General features: G+C 41.5%; 1 non-coding gene across 1 annotated transcript; it reads left to right on the top strand.

Annotated features, from left to right (window-relative positions):
* The first annotated feature begins 2,227 nt into the window (after nt 1-2,227).
* LOC127665326 (U6 spliceosomal RNA) lies at nt 2,228-2,334 on the top strand. Its single transcript, XR_007973372.1, has one exon. It is a non-coding gene; the product is annotated as a U6 spliceosomal RNA (small nuclear RNA).
* The last annotated feature ends 6,409 nt before the right edge of the window (nt 2,335-8,743 follow it).

Raw genomic sequence — 8,743 nt, 5'->3', positions numbered from 1 at the left:
AAAATCAGGGACTAGACAAGGCTGTCCTCTGTCTCCATATCTTTTCAATATAGTACTTGAAGTTCTAGCTAGAGCAATTAGACAACATAAGGAGGTCAAGGGGATACAAATTGGAAAGGAAGAAGTCAAATTATCACTATTTGCAGATGACATGATAGTCTACTTAAGTGACCCGAAAACCTCCACCAGAGAACTCCTACAGCTGATAAACAACTTCACCAAAGTGGCTGGTTATAAAATCAACTCAAGCAAATCAGTTGCCTTCCTATACTCAAAGGATAAGCAGGCTGAGAAAGAAGTTAGGGAAACGACACCCTTCAAAATAGCCACAAACAATATAAAGTATCTTGGTGTGACTCTAACCAAACAAGTGAAAGATCTATATGACAAGAACTTCATGTCTCTGAAGAAGGAAATCGAAGAAGACCTCAGAAAATGGAAAAATCTGCCATGCTCGTGGATTGGCAGGATTAACATAGTTAAAATGGCCATCTTGCCAAAAGCGATCTACAGATTCAATGCAATCCCCATCAAAATCCGAACTTAGTTCTTCACAGAGTTAGAAAAAGCAATTCTCAAATTCATCTGGAATAACAAGAAACCCAGGATAGCTAAAACTATTCTCAACAACAAAAGAAATTCTGGGGGAATCAGCATCCCTGACTTCAAGCAATACTACAGAGCAATAGTGTTAAAAACTACATGGTATTGGCACAGTGACAGACAAGTGGACCAATGGAATAGAATTGAAGATCCAGAAATGAATCCACACACCTATGGTCACTTGATCTTCGACAAAGGAGCCAAAAACATCCAGTGGAAAAAAAAGGTAGCCTTTTCAACTTTGGTGCTGGATCAATTGGAGGTCAGCATGCAGAAGAATGCACATTGATCCATTCTTATCTCCATGTACTAAACTTCACTCCAAGTGGATGAAGGACCTCCATGTAAAACCAGACACACTGAAACTAATAGAAAAGAAACTGGGGAAGACCCTTGAGGACATGGGCACAGAGGAAAAGTTCCTGAACAGATCACCAATAGCTTATGCTTTAAGATCAAGAATTGACAAATGGGACCTCATAAAATTACAAAGTTTATGTAAAGCAAAGGACACTGTTAAAAGGACAAAACGGCAACCATCAAATTGGGAAAGGATATTCACCAACCCCACATCTGATAGAGGCCTAATATCCAATATATATAAAGAACTCAAGAAGTTAGACCCCAGGGAACCAAATAACCTTATTAAAAAATGGGGTACAGATCTTAACAACGAATTTTCACCTGAAGAAATTCAGATAGCCGAGATGCACCTTAAGAGTGCTCAACATCATTAGTCATTAGGGAAATGCAGATCAAAACAACCCTGAGATTTCACCTTACACCAGTCAGAATGGCTAAGGTCAAAAACTCAGGAGACAGCAGGTGTTGGCAAGGAGGTGGAGAAAGAGGAATACTCCTCCACTGCTGGTGGGGCTGTAAGATGGTACAACCACTGTGGAAATCAATCTGGAGGTTCCTCAGAAAACTGGACATGAGACTTCCAGAGGACCCTGCTATACCTCTCCTGGGCATATACTCAAAGGATTCCCCGGCATGCAATAAAGACACATGCTCCATTTTGTTCATAGCAGCCTTATTTATAATAGCTAGAAGCTGGAAAGAACCCAGATGCCCCTTAAAGGAGGAATGGATACAGAAAACAATGAATTAGAAACAATGATTAGAAACAATGAATTCACAAAATTTTTAAGCAAATGGTTTGATCTGGAAAATATCGTCCTAAGTGAGGTAACCCAATCACAAAAGAATACACATGGAATGCAATCTCTGATAAGTGGATATTAATTAGCCCAGAAGCTCTGAATACCCAAGGCACAAATTGCATAACAAATGACTCCCATGAAGAAGTTTGGAGAAGGTCCTGATCCTGGAAAGGATTGTTCTAGCACAGGAAGGGAATATAAGGACAGAGAAAAAGGAGGGAGGTGATTGGAGAAGGGATGGAGAGAAGAAGGTTTATGGGACATATGGGGAGGAGGAATCCGGGAAAGGGGAAATCATTTGGAATGTAAACAAAGGATATAGAAAATAAAAATATTAAAAAAAGAAGAAGAAGATTGGCAGCAAGTGTCCTTTCCCATTGAGCCATCTCTCTGGCTCAATGATTCTAATGTTCAAAAATAACTGATAGTTTTTTAGTCAGAAAAGAAGGAAGGAAATTGTGATTGCTTCGGCAGCACATATACTAAAATTGGAACAATACAGAGAAGATTAGCATGGCCCCTGCACAAGGATGACACGCAAACTCGTGAAGCGTTCCATATTTTTTTAAAACTATTCTCAACAGTAAAGGAACTTCTGGGGGAATCAGTATCCCAGACCTCAAACATTATTACAGAGCAATACTGTTAAAAACTGCATGGTATTGGTACAATGACAGACAAGTGGATCAATGGAATAGGATTAAAGGCCCAGAAATGAACCCACATACCTATGGTCACTTGATCTTTGACAGAGGAGCGGAAAACATCCAGTGGGGGGGGGGGAATAGCCTTTTCAACAAATGGTGCTAGTTCAATTGGAGGTCAGCATGCAGAAGAATGCGAATCGATCCATTCTTATATCCTTGTACTAAGCTCAACTCCAAGTGGATCAAGCTAATAGAAAAGAAACTAGGGAAGACTCTTGAGGACAGGGGCACAGGGGGAAAGTTCCTGAACAGAACACCAATAGCTTACACTCTAAGATCAAGAATTGACAAATGGGACCTCATAAAATTACAAAGTTTCTGTAAGGCAAAGGACACTGTCAAAAGGACAAAACAGCGACCAACAAATTGGGAAAGGATCTTCACCAACCCTAAATTGAATAGAAGCTAATATCCAATATATACAAAGAACTCAAGAAGTTAGACCCCAGTGAACCAAATAACCCTATTAAAAAATGGGGTACAGAGCTCAACAAAGAATTTTCACCTGAGGAACTTCGGATAGCTGAGAAGCACCTTAAGAAATATTCAACATCATTAATCATTAGGGAAATGCAAATCAAAACAACCCTGAGATTTCACCTTACACCAGTCAGAATAGCTAAGATTAAAAACTCAGGAGACAGCAGGTATTGGTGAGGATGTGGAGAAAGAGGAACACTCCTCCACTGCTGGTGGGATTGCAAGATGGTACAACCACTTTGGAAATCAGTCTGGTGGTTCCTCAGAAAACTGGACATGACACTTCTGGAGGACACTGCTATACCTCTCCTGGGCATATACCCAGAGGATTTCCCGGCATGCAATAAGGACACATGCTCCACTATGTTCATAGCAGCCTTATTTATAATAGCCAGAAGCTGGAAAGAACCCAGATGTCTCTCAATGGAGGAATGGATACAGAAAATATGGTATATTTACACAATGGAATACTACTCAGCAATTAAAAACAATGAATTCATGAAATTTTTAAGCAAATGGTTGGAACTGGAAAATATCATCCTAAGTGAGGTAACCCAATCACAAAAGAATATACATGGAATGCAATCACTGATAAGTAGATATTAATTAGGCCAGAAGCTCTGAATTCTTAGGACACAATTAGCATATCAAGTGATACCCAAGAAGAGGGAAGGAGAGGGCCCTGGTTCTGAAGAGACTTGATCCAGCATTGAAGGGGAGTACCAGGACAGAGAAATGGGAGGGGGTGATTGGGAAATGGGTGGAGGGAAGAGGGCTTATGAGACTGATGGGGAGGAGGGAACCTGGAAAGGGGAAAGCATTCAGAATATAAACAAAGATTATAGAAAATAAAAAATATTTTTTTAAAAAAAGAGGAAAAAAGAAGGAAAAAAACTGATGAAGAGAGGAGAAAAGGGAAGAAAAGATGCTCTCAAACATCGGAAAAGGAGAAAGCTAATCATATACACAACAATGTTCCTAACTCTGGATAGCAAAACAAGCCCTCAACCTGCCCTCCTTGCTCTAGCAAACCGAGGGCATCCACAATGCAGCAGTGAAGAGTACAAAATGGCCTGTCTCCTCCAACTCTTCTAGGCCTCTCCAGAAATAGCTTCAGTCCACTATTCTCAAAGGCCAGAGGAACTAACATGACCTTTTCTCTAGGTCACATGACTATGACTCTCAACAATATCTGAGACTGTCAACTTGCATAGAACAAACTTTTATTCTGGTTCATTGATTTGGAGGATTTAGTTCACATTGTTCAGCCCCTGTGGCCTTGGACATGTGGTAGGCTAGAAGATCATGATGGGAGTGTGTGACAGAGGAGGTCTGCTCATGAAGACCAGGAAGCAGAGACAGGAAGGAGCCAGGCTCACAAAATCTCCCTCAAGGGCATGTTCTCAATGACCTAACTGCCTCCCACTAAACCCTACCTCTTGAAGATTCTATTTCTTTCGAAAAGTGGCAGAGCCTAGAAACAAAATCTCCAATATGTGTGCCTTTGAAAAATATACATACCCAAGCTACCACATTTACCCACTTCCAGCTGCTTATAACTCAGCTGCCCCAGGAGAGAAGCTCCAGGCAGGCTGCTCACTTGACTGTGTAAGACCAGCCACTTTAAACCCGTTCAAGTCAGCCATCCAATTTTCTTTTTACCAGATTTGTTCCTCCTTCTCAGGATATTATGGCCCCTTTGTGACAGAAGTACCGTAGTCCTTTATAGATATGGCTGCAATCAACCTTTCTTAAAATGATTGTTGATCTGAAAGCATTTCTCCCAAACTCATGATGTCCCTTAAGGGAGAGAAAGGAGATGAAGGACAGAATTTCAGTCATCACCCACCCTGGGTGTAGTACTGGTTCTTAGCCCTGAGTGTGGGACTCAGTTTAGCAACATTATAGCTCGCTCATACACCATGCCTTTAAAGGTGTAGATGTGCAGACATAACTGGGGCTCTCCAAGTACAAGGGACAGGTTACAATGACTAACCAGAAGGCATTAAATAGAGGGATTTTGACTCAGACCCAGTACCCCTTTGGAACTGCTTTATCTATAATTAAATAATCAATATTGGCATCCTCTCCATCAGCCTGCATCTCCACGCAGCTGCCTTCCTTGTGACCAAGGTAGAGTTAAATCATACTGCCCGATATCCCCTCACTAATGCAGAGTAAGAGGCATATAGACTAAATAATATCTCAGAGGCTGTGGCTGCAAGCCTGCTATTAATAGAAACTGTTTACGCCGAAGTGAAAGAGCTTTTTAATGGTCTCAGCGTATGTGCAGACTAGTGTTAAATCAGTGGAAGATTGAGAAAATATTAGGGGGAAATTTGCAGCTACTCTCATTATTAATTTGTAGTGGGTCTTTAATAGAGCAACAAATGAGAACATCTTTGACTACCTGTTAAGCCCAATCAAAAAAAAAAAAAAATGAGAATGAGAAAAAAAAAAAAAAAAACGCCATCTCAGAGACAATTAGTAAATGAGAAATTTCACAGTGAAAATTCTGTCAGCGATAAACCCAAACAAATCACTATCTTAACAAAGCATATGACCTGCTGTTAAAAACACTATTAGACAAAAAAAGTAAGATAAGTATGATGATTCCCACGTATCAGCTAGTGAATAGATACAACAGCTTCCTTGACTTAAAGTTGAATGAATATTGTGTATTTTATTGCTAATTTATAAGTTGAAAGTTGGGGTTGGGGATCAGCAAGAAAATGAAAAATACTCAAACAGAAAACAGAATGAAGAAGTTAGTGACTTAGATACATATTTGTACAGGAAAATGTCTCAGATCCTGCGGCATGATAAAATGCCTGTTGAAAGAAACATAAAAGACAGATGATGGGGAAATTAAATAAAGCCAAATTATGGAATGCATTTTTCCCATATTGCCATTGGGTTGTGGTTACAATGAGAGATAAAGACATGCAGTAGAAAAGAGGTAGGGAGGAGCTTCATCTTGCTAGAAAAGATCCTGTAAACAGGCAGAGGCATTTATTTTAAATGGCTGCCCTGCTTTTACATGCATTTGTATCCTGTTTGCATAAAAGACAAGATATGCAAAGACAAGGAAACCAGAAAATGTAATTAGATTGGTAACTAGAGTTAGGAGTGGATGGGCAGGGAAAGACTATGGGCGGTGGGGAAGTGGGGAGGGGGGAAGATGTTTTATTTTCTTTTCGCAAATCTGTAGTTAAGAGACAGGTTCAGAGATGAACCCCCTTAATTCTGCAGCTGGAGACAAATTCCTCAGGTTTGTGGAGCACAATGTGAACTTGGGGGAATGCCAGGCTCTCCACAGTCAATGATTAGGAAAATAGACTAGATGACAGATCTGGAATCCCCCACTGAAAGGCTGGCTGGAATACTGAGTTGCCAAAGGACACCAATAGGAAAAATAATAATAATGTAGCTATGGGAAATGAGTCTTTGTTGTGGTCCCAACAGGCCCAGGAGCCCACACATCCAAAACCATCCCCACCTCCGACCAGAGGAAAAAACATGTGAATTAAGTAGAGAAACCAAGTTCACCTTGAGCTCAGGTCTTCCTCCAGCTGTTTGGATAAGCTTACGGCCTGTTGTTGTGTCTGTTAAATATAATTGAGAACGGCTTGCTCTAGGGGAAATGAAGGATTTGATTACTAGGGAGTGTTTCTTCTCTCTTTCTTCTTTCTTGTTTTTCGTTCAGCCCTTATCCATTTTTTTTTCTGTAACTGTTCTTTAAATCATGTCATGTTCTGGGGCAATTCCACTTTCTGTTATAGACAATCAAATGCTATAAGGCATATAGGCACATATTCATGGTGTGTGTGTGTGTGTGTGTGTGTGTGTGTGTGTGTGTTTTCTAGGATGAAATAAAGAAGGCACGAAGAGAGGAGTGTATTGTGTGTAGCTTATTTTAGTGCCCTAACCCCAATAAACTCATAAAATCAAAACTGGAGTGGACTATGAGGAACTCTGAAGAAAGGTCAAGTAGCTTGTTCCCCCAGGTTCCCACTGACATCATTACAAGGCAGCTGTAATTTCTTTGTTAACAAGTACATCCTTCCATTCCTCTTCGTGGCTTCTGTTGTGTCATGGTTACATACCACTATGAATGCCATGGAGGGTAGACTGGACAAGAGCAGGTGTGGCAGCAGCCATCTGTCTTTTTTAACAAAGCATAAGTTCTGAAAAGAGTGCAGGATTTATGAGCAAATGAATCTAGAAAGTCTCAGCCAGGGAAGGCCAAAGTTCTGGGGTTAATACAACTGGGATCCAGCCAAACCCAAGGTAGGAAGGCAGACAGTGCGGCAAGGCTGCTCTCCCTTGAGAACAAATGACCCTGGCTGCCACCAAACCTGACTTAGAGAGCATCGAATAAATAAATAAATAAATAAATAAATAAATAAATAAATAAATAAATAGATTTTTTTTTAAAAGATCAAATAAACAGGACTCATAGTTCCATTGGCAGTTTGTTAGCATGTGGAACTTATATTTAAAAGGACATGACCATGAATGTGGTTGAAATTTGGAGAAAGCTTCTACTTAGTGAAATTTCAAGGAGAATGTGCTTTCTTGATGCTTAGTGTATTCAGTTTATATCTGATGGCTCTGTGGAGGATGCTGGGCCTTGGACACAGCACACATTCAGAAAGCCAGGGTACATGTTGGTGGCAAGTAGATGAGATTGAAGAAAACCAAACACTTTCAATACATTCCCTGTGGTGTGTGTGTGTGTCTGTCTGTCTGTCTGTCTGTCTGTCTGTCTATCTGTCTGTCTGTCTGTCTCTGTCTCTGTCTCTTCTCTATTATCTCCTCTCTGTTTCTTTCTGTCTCTCTGTCTCTTCTCTCTCTCTCTCTCCCTCCCCTCCCCCACCTCCCTCCCCTCTCCTCTCTCTCTGTCTCTCTCTGTCTCTCTGTCTCTCTCTCTCCCCTCTGTCTCTCTCTCTCTCTCTCTCTCTCTCTCTCTCTCTCATCTCTCTCTCTCTCTCTCTCTCATGCCTTTGACATGAAATTCCAGGCTGGCTTCCGATTTACAAAGCCTGCCTCAGCATCCTAGGCTGCCCCCACTGTACCTGACCTTACAATGCTTAGAGGCACATTATTTTTTCTTCTCTCATTCCCAGAACTGCACCCCATCCCCAGCTGTTTCCACAGGATGGATGCAGTACAACAGCACTTACCCCAGTCAGTCTTTGGACCTTTTGTCTATGAGATTGCCTGTCATAAGCAGCCTCAGGCTTAGAAGCCTCATCTTTCAATCTCCTAAAAACATCGATCGTTCCAACCCTTCTTTTAGCATTTGTGGCAGCGCCATGGATGTGTCTCATGGCACCTAGCTAAAGACTTAACTAACCCTTCCCCCTGAGCACTGTGTGTGCATGCAGCAGGTCCTCACTTGCCTTCCAAACATCCAGAGCATTTCTGTAACCGTCTGTTTTGGCGATTTATCTACCTTCATCTACAAAGGCTCTCACCCCCTCACTCCTCGGCAGCTTTCTGGGCTTTAGAGTGAAGCTCAACTTTTTCTGATTTCCTTCTATGTCCAGAGAAAGCTCTCAGAACTCCAGAAACCCAGGACTGTAGGTTTCACCAGGTCGTGAGACCCCCACTGGCTTTTTTTCCACTGATGTGAGTCCTTCGGTCAGTCTCTTACTGCCCCCTACTCCTGTCCCATGCCCAGCCAACCCCCAATGGAAGCCTGCACTTTCTGAACATTTACTGACTGCCTCATGTGTTCCAGGGACCCAGGAGTAAGAATCTGCTGTCAAGATGCTCTTGACC

The sequence above is a fragment of the Apodemus sylvaticus genome, chromosome 14 (genome assembly GCF_947179515.1).
Source record: "Apodemus sylvaticus chromosome 14, mApoSyl1.1, whole genome shotgun sequence".
NCBI classification, from domain to species: Eukaryota; Metazoa; Chordata; class Mammalia; order Rodentia; family Muridae; genus Apodemus; species Apodemus sylvaticus.
The sequence above is the reverse complement of the archived record's forward strand: the minus strand, read 5'-3'. Positions and strand labels throughout refer to the sequence as shown.